The sequence below is a fragment of the Phasianus colchicus genome, chromosome 4 (genome assembly GCF_987193195.1).
Source record: "Phasianus colchicus chromosome 4, bPhaCol1.hap1.1, whole genome shotgun sequence".
Classification (NCBI taxonomy): Eukaryota; Metazoa; Chordata; class Aves; order Galliformes; family Phasianidae; genus Phasianus; species Phasianus colchicus.
The window spans coordinates 23663430-23676178 of record NC_143439.1 but is presented as its reverse complement, the minus strand read 5'-3'; the positions used below and the strand labels follow the sequence as shown (position 1 = coordinate 23676178).

At 40.7% G+C, this 12749-nt stretch overlaps 1 long non-coding RNA gene across 1 annotated transcript; it reads right to left on the bottom strand.

The window, feature by feature from the left end:
* Positions 1 to 9863: 9863 nt before the first annotated feature.
* LOC116238073 (uncharacterized) lies at positions 9864 to 12252 on the bottom strand. The gene is made up of 3 exons (XR_004168874.2): positions 11616 to 12252; positions 10878 to 10951; positions 9864 to 10684 (listed from the first exon to the last, which is right to left on the bottom strand). It is a non-coding gene; the product is annotated as an uncharacterized LOC116238073 (long non-coding RNA).
* Between the last annotated feature and the right edge of the window lie 497 nt (positions 12253 to 12749).

The window sequence follows — 12749 nt, the reverse complement described above, 5'->3', positions numbered from 1 at the left end:
CTCATTCAAGATGTGGCTGGAGAATCAGGTCCATTACATTCTATTGTGAGCTTCAGGAAATGTGGTTAAGCAGAGTATGTTTTCTGGATGAGATAAAAATGATTTGTAAGGTTCTCCATTTCATCAAACTGCTTTTTCCAGAATCTCTTAAGATTCTGAAACCCTAAGTCTATGTATATATGTTTTGAAATGTTGAAAGATGACCCCAGGTGCATTAGTAAAATCCAGTTCTGAAGATATATATCTTTGAGATGTGATAAGTTTTCCTTTCTCAGGAACTTTAAATCATTGTCACTTGTTTGGTGTAAGAGGGATGATGACAACTGTCTCAGCTGGATGACATGCTATTTCCAGTCCATCCTACACAATAGAATCACTAGCTTATAGGGGAGTTATGAGCTCAGAATAGCAGTAGTTTGGGTCTTCTCAGGGAAACCACTTCTTCAACAAATCCAGAATGGATTATAGAAATTATGGAAACACTTGAGACGAACTTGAGAGGATAGTGAGTAGTCTGGCTTAATTTTTAATAACCGGTCTAAAGTTATACCAAATGAAGTTTGTCATTTGTTGAAAGGAGTTTTATCAAGGAAAAAAAGAATAGAGAGGTACGCTGAAAGAGCTCTGATGTGTTATATTTAGGAATGATTTTTCTGTCTTTGTCTTTTTCTAATCTATCTTTTTCACTTGATTGAAATATCTAGTAAGGCCAGTAAAGCCCATGATATGTAACTTGACTACATTGCTTTTTTTGTTTTGAAAAAAGTTGTGGGTTGGCAATATGGCCAAATGAAAAAAACTGTTCAGTGATGCTTGACTGCTTATGCTTTTGAGCACTTTTATTTTCAGATGAACTGGTTTCACGTCTAACAAAGTTCTTCTCAAAAGGAATGGTGATTTTTCTTCAGAGAAAGTGTGAAGAGCTAGTTTACCTTCGAGGTAGAAAAAGTTGCTGCAGTTTAAACTGAACTTGAAACTGGTGTAGAATCATCTCAGAACAAAAGTTTGTACTTTACTGTATGTTAGAAGAGGTTTCACAGAAGTTTCAGACCTTTCTAACGTGGACTGGATACCTTTTTTTCTATTCATTTTCTTAAGCTGTGTATGGTCAGACTCATATCATGTCATAGTTAAGTTATCATGGTACAGATCTCTTAGCAACCTGGTGGTTCTGAATACATTTTGCTTTCCCAGTATCTATTAAGAAATTAATATTTTTCCTCTGTAAGCAGGTGTGAGACTGCAAGTTATGCAGACTGTGACCTCCTCATGAGGAATAGATTTCCTCTTGCAATTAAGGACGTTTTTGATTTATGCTGGTATGCAGGACAGATGGGAAAGTACAATGCATGTGCATTTAAATGCAGATGTTTTATAGAAGCTCAACAATACTATCAATTTGTTACTGTAAAAAGAACTGGAATTCTGTGTATTTCCTTTCCATGAAGATTAGGCTCACCCTAATCTGTAGCTACAGCTCACTAGATCCTATATTTGTATATTTGCTATATTTGTAGTTTCCATTCGTACAGAGGCTGTTAGCTTAATTCACACCAGTTTGCACAAGAACAACAGGCAGTCGTGTTGTCAGGGCTTGCAGGTCACCAGAGCAGTGCTGAATTCTAAGGTACAGGCTGTTCATCTTCCTTGAGTGTGAGAAGGAAAAGCTCCCTGCTGTAGCCAAGGTGCCCTTGGAAATACATGCTGTGGAGAGGAAGTTATCTCCAAACAACCCCAGTGATACAGGCAATAAGGAGTGAACATTAGTGAAAAGCAGCCTATAATAAGTTTCCCAAAGAATAATACACTGAAGAATCAGAAGGTCATAATGAAATTGAGGACATTCGAGAAAACAGAATGGTGTAACATCATTTTCTGCCATGATCAATGCTGCAGAGAAGAATAAAACCCAAGAGCAATACTTGCAGCATGAGTCTCAAGCAGTACTTCATCTACTTCGGACCAGAAAACAGTACTGTGGATTTCCAGGAGATAAATTTTACTTAAACAGATACAGAACAGTCACATCTCCTCATCATGTTAACAGGGCTGAAGCTCAAACAGCAAAGTAGTGGCCTGAGGTCATTTTTCTCAGATGAAACAGCTGCTTTTTATGTTGTACTAAAAAGAGCTGTATTCTGTTTTCATTGCTGTTGACGATGATGTTTTTCTAAACTTCCCTAATTGGAAAAAAATAAAATAAAAGGAAAGAAAGAAAGGCAGAAAAAGTTTTCCTCTAATTTAGGGAGATTGAAAGATCAGGGAAACTTTATTCTAAAAATGTCCTGAAGATGGCACAATAGGCACGTGCTACTGTGTGGCTTGCTTGAGGTCCTGTCGTGCAACATGTGAATTTTTTCTAAAACATGAACCCCTTGGAGGAGCTCTTCAAAAAACAGAATGAAATGTAAGCGTTTTTAGGTGCAGACTATCAATAAGAAAAAAAAAAAATCTTACAAGTGGGCTACAAGCTGTTAATTTCATACTTCCTTGAAGGTCAATATAAACAAGCGAGCAGACAGGGAGTTGACACGGTCAGGTGTTTTCAGCAAGCATGAGTTTAAATTGTGTTATTTTTTTTATCAACATATTTCCTTTTTAGTCGTAAAACAATTGATAACTTCATCTGTTATCTCCAGAAAAGGAAAAAAAAGAAAAAGAAAAAAAAAAAAGAAAAAAGAAAAAAAACCCAACATTTAATCCACATTTAAATGCCAATCCTTATGAGGCTCATTATGACTTTGGGAGAGATTACTTTCAATCTGTATTTCTTAAAATAAAGTAATGCCTCCTATTCATTTCCATGGAAACTTGAACAGATGGAAAGAGCAAAATGACACTATTTGATAGAGCAAATGCTCAGCTACAAAACAGTATTTTTCAGCAGTCACCATTATTAGCTATACATTTTCATCAGTGAACTGCATATCATACTGATAAAAATCTGTACCAATGGAAGTGACCCAAGTGTTGAAATGTACAATCCACCACCTCACTGTACTCACATCCACTGCTTGGTTTCCATAAACATTCAGCAAGCGTTGATGAATGTTAACAGGTGCCATTGTTTCCGCATGGAGGAGTACAATGACATATTTTTGCTTCACATGCACTTTCATGTCTGACACCGTTCTGTCAGAGTGCCCCTCGCTGCCATCTGTCACACAGCAACAACATGTAATGGAATACTGGTAAGAAGGTTCAACCTCTACTGACATATCACCAACACCCTTCTCTTACACTATGGACCAACATCATAAAACTGGAAGCAGTACTTTTGGAGCAGCCCTCTTATAAGAAATATTATTGAACTTTTTTATTAAAAAAAGAAAATAATGTATTAATGAATGAATAAATCTATATTATAGATGAATTAACCATGCATTCACTCTCTTCAACATTCTTAGGCACCCTGATAGTATTCTGTAGAACGTGGGAGTAATTTCACACATTTGGTAGTTAATAGCTAAGGGCGATTCAGCTGATACGCTATATTTAGGTCTTCAGAATGTGTCTAACAAAAGCCCTGCACTGAAAGCTTATATGGAATCATAGCTGTTGTATGGCAAAAGGGAAGAGTCCCTTTGTGGTTTGCTACATGAGAGACAGAGAAGTGAGAGGGTAGCACGAATAATCTATTCTACTGTGGTAAAGGGTTATCACTGGAAACTCACAGGAGCCTTACTGATACCTTTGGTCCTTCACATGCCCATAAATAATGAAGAAAGGGGGAAGGAAGTAAGCTAACAAAATTTGCTAGTGAGATTACAATTAAAATAGAAGGCAGCACTGGAGAGGATCTCCTGGCATTGCATGACTAAAGAGTAAAAGGATAGCTGAAGTCTGATATGGGTAATTACATGTCATATGATTTGCATGGGGAAAGCTAACTGTAACTGTGTACAGCAGCACTGCCTTTTTACATTAACTATTACTACTCAGGAAGGTGGTGTACTGATATTGTAAAACATTGATTACTATAGTCATCTCCAGTAGAAGTTGGTAACAAGCAAAATCGGGGCTACATAAACAAAGGAAAGAAGGCATTTGAATGAAGAGGCACAGTGTCAAAGACAAACCTGACATGTACTACATGTTTTCTCAGCTGCTATCTGCTGTGGCAAACTGTAGAATTCCTAGAGGTGGAAGTCAAATAACTTCAGTAATACAAATACTAGGTTTATAAATAAATGTATTTAGTCTACATTTATAACAAATGTAGACAGTCATGTTCTTTCAGATCATGATTCATCCCATCCCAAGTAGTTGTCTAAAACAGATGCAATGAAACACTCTCCATCCAACCATGTTCTGCACAGTGAACAAAGACATACTGGATTGTGGTTTAACCTGACAAGCAGCTAAACACTACCAAGCTTTTCACTTCTGCCCTTTCTTCCCAATGGGATGGGGGAGTGAATCAGGCAAAAAAAGAGAAGAACTCATGTGTTGACATAAAATCTATTTATTAACACTAAAAAGGAAGAAATAACAGTAATAATAATAATGTGTATATATATGTGTGTATATATACATAAAATGAGTGACGCATAACACAATTACTCACCATACACACAATGATGCCCAGCCAGACCTCAAGCAGTGGATGCCTCTTCACCCAATCCCCCTCTCCCCCCAGTTCTATAGTTCCACATGATGTCATGTGGGATGGAGTATCCCTTTGGCCAATCCTGGTCAGCTGCCCTGGTTCTGTTCCTTTCCAGCTACTTGTGCTCCCCAGTCCTCTCACTAGCAGGACAGTAGGAAAAGATAACAAACTGAAACATCCTTGGCTCTGCACAACACTGCTCAGCAACAACTAAAACATTGGTGTGTTATCAACACTGTTTTTCTCCAAAAGCCAAAACACAGCATCGCGCCAGACACAATGAAGATAATCAATTCTGTCCCAGTGGAAACCAGAACATTCTGCAACTTTACTGTTACACTGCATCTCACACTTATGCAGATACAGTCAATTAAATGAATGTCACTCAAGTGTCTAAATGTCCTCTGATTAAGATACATAGGCTCAGATTTTGCCCAGGAGCAGCTCAATCCTATTGTACTGTAGATCCATTATAGTGGAGAACCTTTATTTATTTTTCTTTTTGTTTGTTTAGTTGGTTTTGTGGTTGTTTTTTTTTTCTTCTCTCTTCCTCCCATCTACTTATACTTCTCTATGCTAAAAAATGCTCTTCTTCTGCTTGTTCCCACCTGAGTATTGCAAATCTCCAAAACTTTCTGCATGGTCTCACAGCTGATTGAAACTATGCTGTTTGTCAGATGAGTGAAATGATTCCAGTCAAAACACATTATTTGGGGGGTGATAACTTAATTGCCTGTTTTATGGCAGAATAGCCTCACAGCGGCGTTGCTCCACACCCGAAGATGCATGAATGTGAGAAAGAATGAGGGGAGAAAGAAGAGAAGATGGGAAGTTTTTTAACAGCTCCTTCACTGAAACCAGCATACTGCAGGCTCTTGACAGCAATGAGCAGTGCTTAAGTGCCTTTCTGGTGCTTAATCCCAAGCAGGGCATTCTCAGAGGAGTATTTTTTAATCTCTCCTCTAGGAGCTTTTTCTCTTTGTGTAAATATTCATTGGCGCACTGACTGAAATGCTGGTTTCCCAGGAGAAGGGAGTACCCACAGGACTGCAGCATCCTTCTCGCTCTGCAGGTTCATGTATTTATTTCTATATTTTAAAAGTGGTAAAATGGCTTCAGAAAGGGAGGCTGGCAGATCCCATTGGCAGAGTATTCTCATGCCCTAGGAAAAGGAGAATGTGGGTGACTGTTTTCATCCACATCAGTGATTTTAAGGTATGGTGTTTATAGCCTAATATGAACGTGTAGCCATCAGGCATTAAATGCTAGTTCCTGTACTTGTTTCTAAATGAAAACAGTGAAGGTTCCTGGTAGTGGATGGTAAATGGGGAAGCATGTTTTATTTCATCAGATTCTTACTAGGGGATAGAACTTGTTCTCCATCCCCAGCATCTCAGCCTTTCCTATGAGTTGGTGTAAGCAGCCCTCTTTCCAGTGCAAACCTCTTGGTGAGTCTCTCTCTCTCTCCACAAAAATAACTCTTTCTCTGGTCTATATTTCTAGCAGGCTGAGTGTCTGGCTGAGGGCTCTGAGCACTCCAAGCAGTAAGGATCTTAAAAACAGTTAAGAAGTTTTCAAAAGGAGCAGAAGAGGAAATGTTACTCTGAGCAGAAGAAATGTACAATGGACAGTAAGGCTAAGAGCACCTATGTCCCACATGGGTGCTCTTTCCTGTAGGCTGTGAATATAGCACTTTTCATCATGTCCTTTTTCCTGCCCATGTTCGCTGGATGGATTTCTGCTTAGATAGGTTTTTTTAGAGCATTGGAACAGTTTTCTCCATCTGTGAGTATAAATACAGTCTTCTGTAGAAGATTTGTGGTGAGAATCAGGCTGCTTTGCAAGGTGAAGATGGAAGCAGAGGATGCAGCCCCTCAGTAACCAAATGGGGAAGCTGGAATGGAGTCACTAATGGTGACTAGTATCAACCACAGCCTGCTGACACTAGCCACGGTTGTAGCAATGGGGTGGTATCAACCTGGGAATCATTAGCATCAGCAAAGTACGTGGTTGGGGTTGGACATACCAACAGCAAATCTCAGGCAAGGATGGAGGGTAACGGTTCTGACTTAAATACAGCTCCTCAGCAAAGGAGGGAGGGCCAAGCTCACATTAGTTTCCAACAAAACATTGGTTTTTTTTCACATTTTTTGCTCTGTTATTAATGATTCTACTATCTCAACATTATCCTCCTCTGTTGCCAGGGTTTCTTCTGTTCCCCTGAAGGTGACTGAAGCTAATCTGTCTGCTTTCCATGGGAACAGAATACGGCTGCCCATATGGATGATTAGGGTGTTCCAGCTGTGTGGGGGGTGTAATCTCCAGCTGTGGGGTGGTAGTAAACAGTTGGGGGTGGTAATTTCTCTAACTGCTCCAGCTACATTCACAGCATATGTCTATGCCCTGAGGACTTCCAGAGAACTAACTGTAGTATTTGCAGTATTTGGAACATTTCTTATTTCAAATGTACAAAATAAAAGAAAATACTGCATATTCTGAGATAAGTTTATCTTACTGTAAGCAAAACTGCCAAATATTTAAGGGCAACAGCTGCGGCTACTTCTGCTTGCAAGCATTTCTATTACCAGCTGGGAAGGGAGAAAGTAAAATACAATGAAACACTATAAAAATTGGTAGCACATTTCCTGAATCTACTCTGCCACTCAAATTTCCTAATCAATCAAGTTTGTTAATAGCGCTGTTAAAATTTACAGCGTGAACTGAGTGCAGTGCAGGTCTGAATAGGCAGAAGTAGAATTCTTCAGAAGGTTTTCCTGAGAGCTGCTGTGTGTTACTACTGAAACTTTCACACTAACGGATTTATTATGAATATTCAGTTTCATGCCTCTACAGACTAATCTTGCAGCACACTCCTTTCTGGATAAATTTTCTCTGAAAAAAAAAAAAAAAAAAAAGTGCGCAGGTATAGAATCAATTATAACACATATAATAGTCTATCTTTTACAATAATCTTGTGCAGTATCCTATAAAACTAATATATTGCTACCGAGATATAAATAGCAAGTCCTAGTTATTTGCAGAGACCGATGCGGTAGAACAGAGCGCTGCTCTGCACACCTGTGACTGTGCAAGAGTGAGGGCTGCGGAGGATGAAAACAGCAGCATGCAAATGCATAAGGCACTGGATGGTGGCACTTCTGCCATGATGAGATTGCTTGTGTCATGTAGGGCAACTAGAAGTGCTAAGTGTCTGCAAAATAAGGCCCCTGATTTAGGGTCCTAAATATAGCTTTTGTGACTTGCTTCAGGCTCTTAACTTGGACTATTTTGACTTAACTGCTTGCAGCACCATGGCTGATTGTTTCTGGTGAAATTGTTCAGCCAACTCATATGAGTTCACTCAAAAAAGAGTTGTTACCAAAATTCTGATGGACCCCAACGTCCTATGCATGTGCACTGTGCAGTGGTTTCATTGTCAAGAATTCTCAAGAGAAATCATAGCTATCTTGCCCTCTTCCACTGCCTGAAATTTGTCACACAATTAAAAAACATTGTGGCTGCAGAAAATTCTGGTTCACTTGAACTAGGCAGCAGCTGTGATGGTTTTACATGTTCTGTTGCTGTACGATAAAATGGATTTGTTTATTAGCTTCAGCACGGTAATATTCAAAAGGATTTAACAACTGATGTTTTCAAAATACCATCTTCTGCTGATTCTTTTATTGTTTCAAAATATTTTTGATACGGAACAGTAATAATAATAATAATTCATGTATATGATTCCTTTCAATTCCGAATCTCAGTAATGTGCATTAATAAATTAAGCCTCACGGCAGCTCTGCAATTTACAGGGTTTTTTAATCTGTATTTGACAGATGGAGAAACAAAGGTACTGAGAATTATAGATGCATTTATGAAGGTGTGATTAGGCTGTATAGAAAAGAATATGAATGCAGCATTCAGAGTACTCCAGAATTACAGAGAATTTTCAAGAATAGGAATTAAGGTCTTTGGGAAACACGGTCCTCCCTCCTCAGGGTATGTAGGCAAGTCAGCATGGCACTGCACTGCTCTTTGTGGTGTATTGATTTTACTGTGCTTTCTCCACTGCTGCTCTTTCTGTGCTACAGATCGACATTCTGACACCCAGCTCAGCAGCAGATGAGTATTTCATGACTCCACTACAATCTCGGCCCCACACTTGAATTCATGTAAATGATACTCTTCAATATCATGAATAATCCACACAGCACCAATAACACTGCAAACACCCTACAAAGCAAATGATAATAGCTCACAGGCTTTCTGTCACTAAGTACCGTGATGGCAAGAAAGAGATGCTCCAGACCCAGTTTGGGTGGATACCAGCTCTGGAGGCAAAAGATTTCCTGCTTTGTGCCAAGAAAAATATGCATGCCAGCACGCACATCCGGCAGCACACAAGCACAGCCGAAGACATGCTCATTGCAGACTGGGGATGCCTCCTCTGTGCTAGGTCAGGGCTGCCCTCGCAGCTCTCGTGCAAATGGGAAGGGACAGCTCGGACATTGCACAAGTTCCCTGGCTCTGTGAAGATTTGGTATGTTTCCCAGGGGACAGAAATTCTTTTCAGCTTCATGTTTCATATCTTTGTCAGCTCACTGACTCCTGGAAATTATTTAGTAAAGGTGAACACATCAGCATTAGGGTGCCATTAAGTCCTGTGACAGCTTCCTTCTAAAAATCACTTCTCAAGCGCTACAAGGCAAATCAGAAACCAAATAACATCTTTTTAGCTCCAGAGATCCTCTCCTCAACTGTGTACAGATAGAAAGAAAAACATTCCATTTTCATCTTTTGTTCTTTTTCCATGCAGAACTAGGATGCTATTTAAAACCATGAATAGTAGAACATGCGTGCAAAAACAAATGAATACAATGGCTCTTTAGTCTTTGATAAAATATTAATTACCACCCATCAGAGGTAGGCAGAAATGATTGAATCTAACAGCACTTGTCACTTAGTGTTTGTCTTATTCTCAGACTCTGAACTTCTCATTTTAATGTCTCTGTTGAAGCGAATAACCTCAGTACATTAGAAAGAAAAAAATTAGTCCTGCAATTGTTCTGTGCATGACTAAAGGCATCTTTAAAAATCACTGTAAAGTGATTAACGTTTACTTGAATATTCATTTTAGTCTTAAGGGTCCATCAGAATAAGCTGAGGAAAAAATGCTGTAAATAAATTTTCATTCTTGTTTCTACCTTAAGAAAAAGAATAATGCTAAGATCATACTATTTGTGATTTCTGAATGTGTGTAGGACCAATAAACTGAAATGATAGCAGAGACTGTTCATGCTCTTGATGGACTCCAATACCATATGCTTATTTTTGTATTTACTGTTTCGTTTCTTTTATTTTCTGTTAAGTAGCATTTTGTTGGGAAAAGGTGAATTTAAGCCTCAATCCTTGGTCCTGCTGACCAAGACAAGACTGTCTGACAATGAAGGAAACTGACATTCTTATCTTTGCATTGTAAGATGAGCGACACATCTGCATTTCTGCCCATGTTCCTGCTTTGCACTGGATATATGTTTTTATCCAGTGAGTCCGTGATCTGAGTCATCTGGGATTGACTGGCAAAGGTGCATCCTGTAGAAAGGAAAGCAATTCTTCTATTCACTGCCTCGTTACTCAGTCCTGAGGGAGCCGCGCTGTAACTTGCAGAGATCTCCTTTCAGCTGGTAGGGTTTGGGCAGGTGTGTTCCTGCAGCCAGCAAGACATTGCAGCGAACTTCCTCCCCTCCAGCCATAGAATAGCCCTTCCTCCCCTTTTCATTTCCCACATCCCAGGGTTTAAGGAAGGGAACACAAACTGGTACTCTGCCTTTGTGCAGTTCAAGGTCTCCTTGCTCTGAGAAACTAGCTGCTCCTTCAAGGCGCTGTTAAGTGCCCATTGCGCTACTGGAGTTAAAACACATTTAATTCAGGCTGAGGATCTTGCTCATTCAGTGTTTTTATTTTAAAAATATTTAGGCTACTGATCAGCTGGACTAGCTCCTCTTCATTTCCTTATTTAGAAGACCTCTTTGAGTTTCCCTGGTGTGTGGGATGTTTTTCTCCCCTGTATCCATGCTGTGCATAAAAATAAACATGTTAATTATGTCTCAAACAGCCTTATGAGGAATGCAGATAATATGAAAATGAACTCAAACGAAGAGAAACATAGTATTTGTACTCATAATAGTTAAAATATATAGTGCTTTTAAGGCAAGGTATTGCAGTAAATTTCTCCACAGTTAATTAAGAAATAAAGTTTTAAGCTTACTTTACTCCATCCAGAACACCGAGTTTCAGAGTTGTCATTTTCAATTCCTTCTTCCCTCTCCTTTCTGCACCTGTCTGCTTGATGGATGGATAACAACAATCAGCTATCAGCCACCTTCTTCCAGTGCTTTTCCCTGTGCATTCCCTCATCATTAACATCCCACACTCGAGAGCAGACTCTTTTCATTGTTTGCCTTTTTAGTGTTTGAATGAAACAGAATTACAACACTTTCAAGTGAGTTTATGAAAAACGCTTTGGTGTCAGTGAACAGATAAGAAGTTTCTCTGTTCTGCTCTTGACAAGTTGGTCATACCCTATGCCGAGCTTATTGGAAGCAGTGCCTACTGGTGGGGCAGCATTCTCCTTACGCGTATCTTAATTGTTTCAGATATCTCAGTACCCTGCACCTTTCAACTCTAGTTGATACTTTACATTTTAATTTGCTTCTTTTCCTGTCTCTCCTAGCAGCTCTTGTACTACAGTGTGTCAGTAGTTGTGTGATAGATTCCCCCTGATAAGCAGCTAAACTCCAGCACGCTGCTCTCTCACTCCCCATCCTCAAAGGAAGAGGGGTAGAAAATATGATGGAAAAGTGCTCAAGGTCAAGATAAGGACAAGGGGATTGCTCACTAATTACTGCCATGGTCAAAACAAACTCAATATGCGGAGAATTATGCAATTTAATGACTACTACTATCAGAACTAGAGTTGCGAGAAGTAAAAGCAAATCAAAAATACCTTTCCCCACCAACTTCCCTCTGCTGCCCCGAACGGTGCTCGGGGGGCTGCTATAAGCCCATAATGCTTTGTCTCTGCCTCCTCCACGGTCAGCCTCTGCCCATGCTATGCGCGGGGTCCCTCCCACGGGACGCAGTCCTTCCGGAACTGATCCTGTTTGGGCTCCCGCAGGCTGCGGTTAGCTCGACACGGCTCCGACGCGGATTCCTACCTCGGGGGCCCAGCCTCCAGGAGCGCACTGCTCCAACACAGCCCTCCCGTCCCACCAAGGCCCACCCCCCCACGGGACCACTCCTGCGGGGCTTTCCGTGGGCTGCACTCTCTCCGAGCCCCATCCGCTGCAGCATTGCGGGCTCCTCCGCACCGCACGTGGAGACGTGTTTGGCGCAGTGCCCGTGGGCTGCGGGGGCACGGCCCGCTCCTCCTTTGGCCGCAGGGACTGCTGCTTCCGGAGCACCTCGCGTGCTCGCAGGGCCTCTTCTCTCCCATTGTTCGCTCCTCTCTCCCAGCTACTGTGGCACAGCGCTTTCCTCATCTTCGGTCTGCTCTGCCGGATCACGCCTGGCTTCGATCACAGCTCAGCTCTGGCAGTGAGGGGTCCCTTGGGAGCAGCGGGAGCTGCTCTGCTCTGCCACGGGCAGTGCTGGACTCTGCTCATCTCTGTGGTGCCCCTGCTAACAAAAAGCTTGCCACATAAAACCAATACAGGGTTGTAAACTACTTTTGTTTGTTTGTTTTCTTGTTTTTAACCTTGAGCCATTGTTGTCCTGCCCTCCAGCTTGCTTTCAGCTTGCTCCTCCTCGTTTTTCTTTAACAGTTTCACTGTTTCCCATTTCCTGACTTATCATACCACCATATTGCCTTACAGTTGAGACCATACCTTGTGTCATTTCTGGCTGTTTCTTTTCTACTCATCCTTAATATCCAAGCTACCTACAAATTCCATCTGAAGCAGTGCTGAAGACCCAATCATTTTTATTTGCTGAGGCAGCTAGAATTTTCCCAAGCTTCTTCAGTTTTCTCTCCAGCTGTGACCTCTTTGGCATCTTTCATTCCATATTATTGCACCCTTTCCCTACCCTTCCTAGCACTTCATTTGAACCACTGATGTTAAAACATAGCTCACTGCTGTCA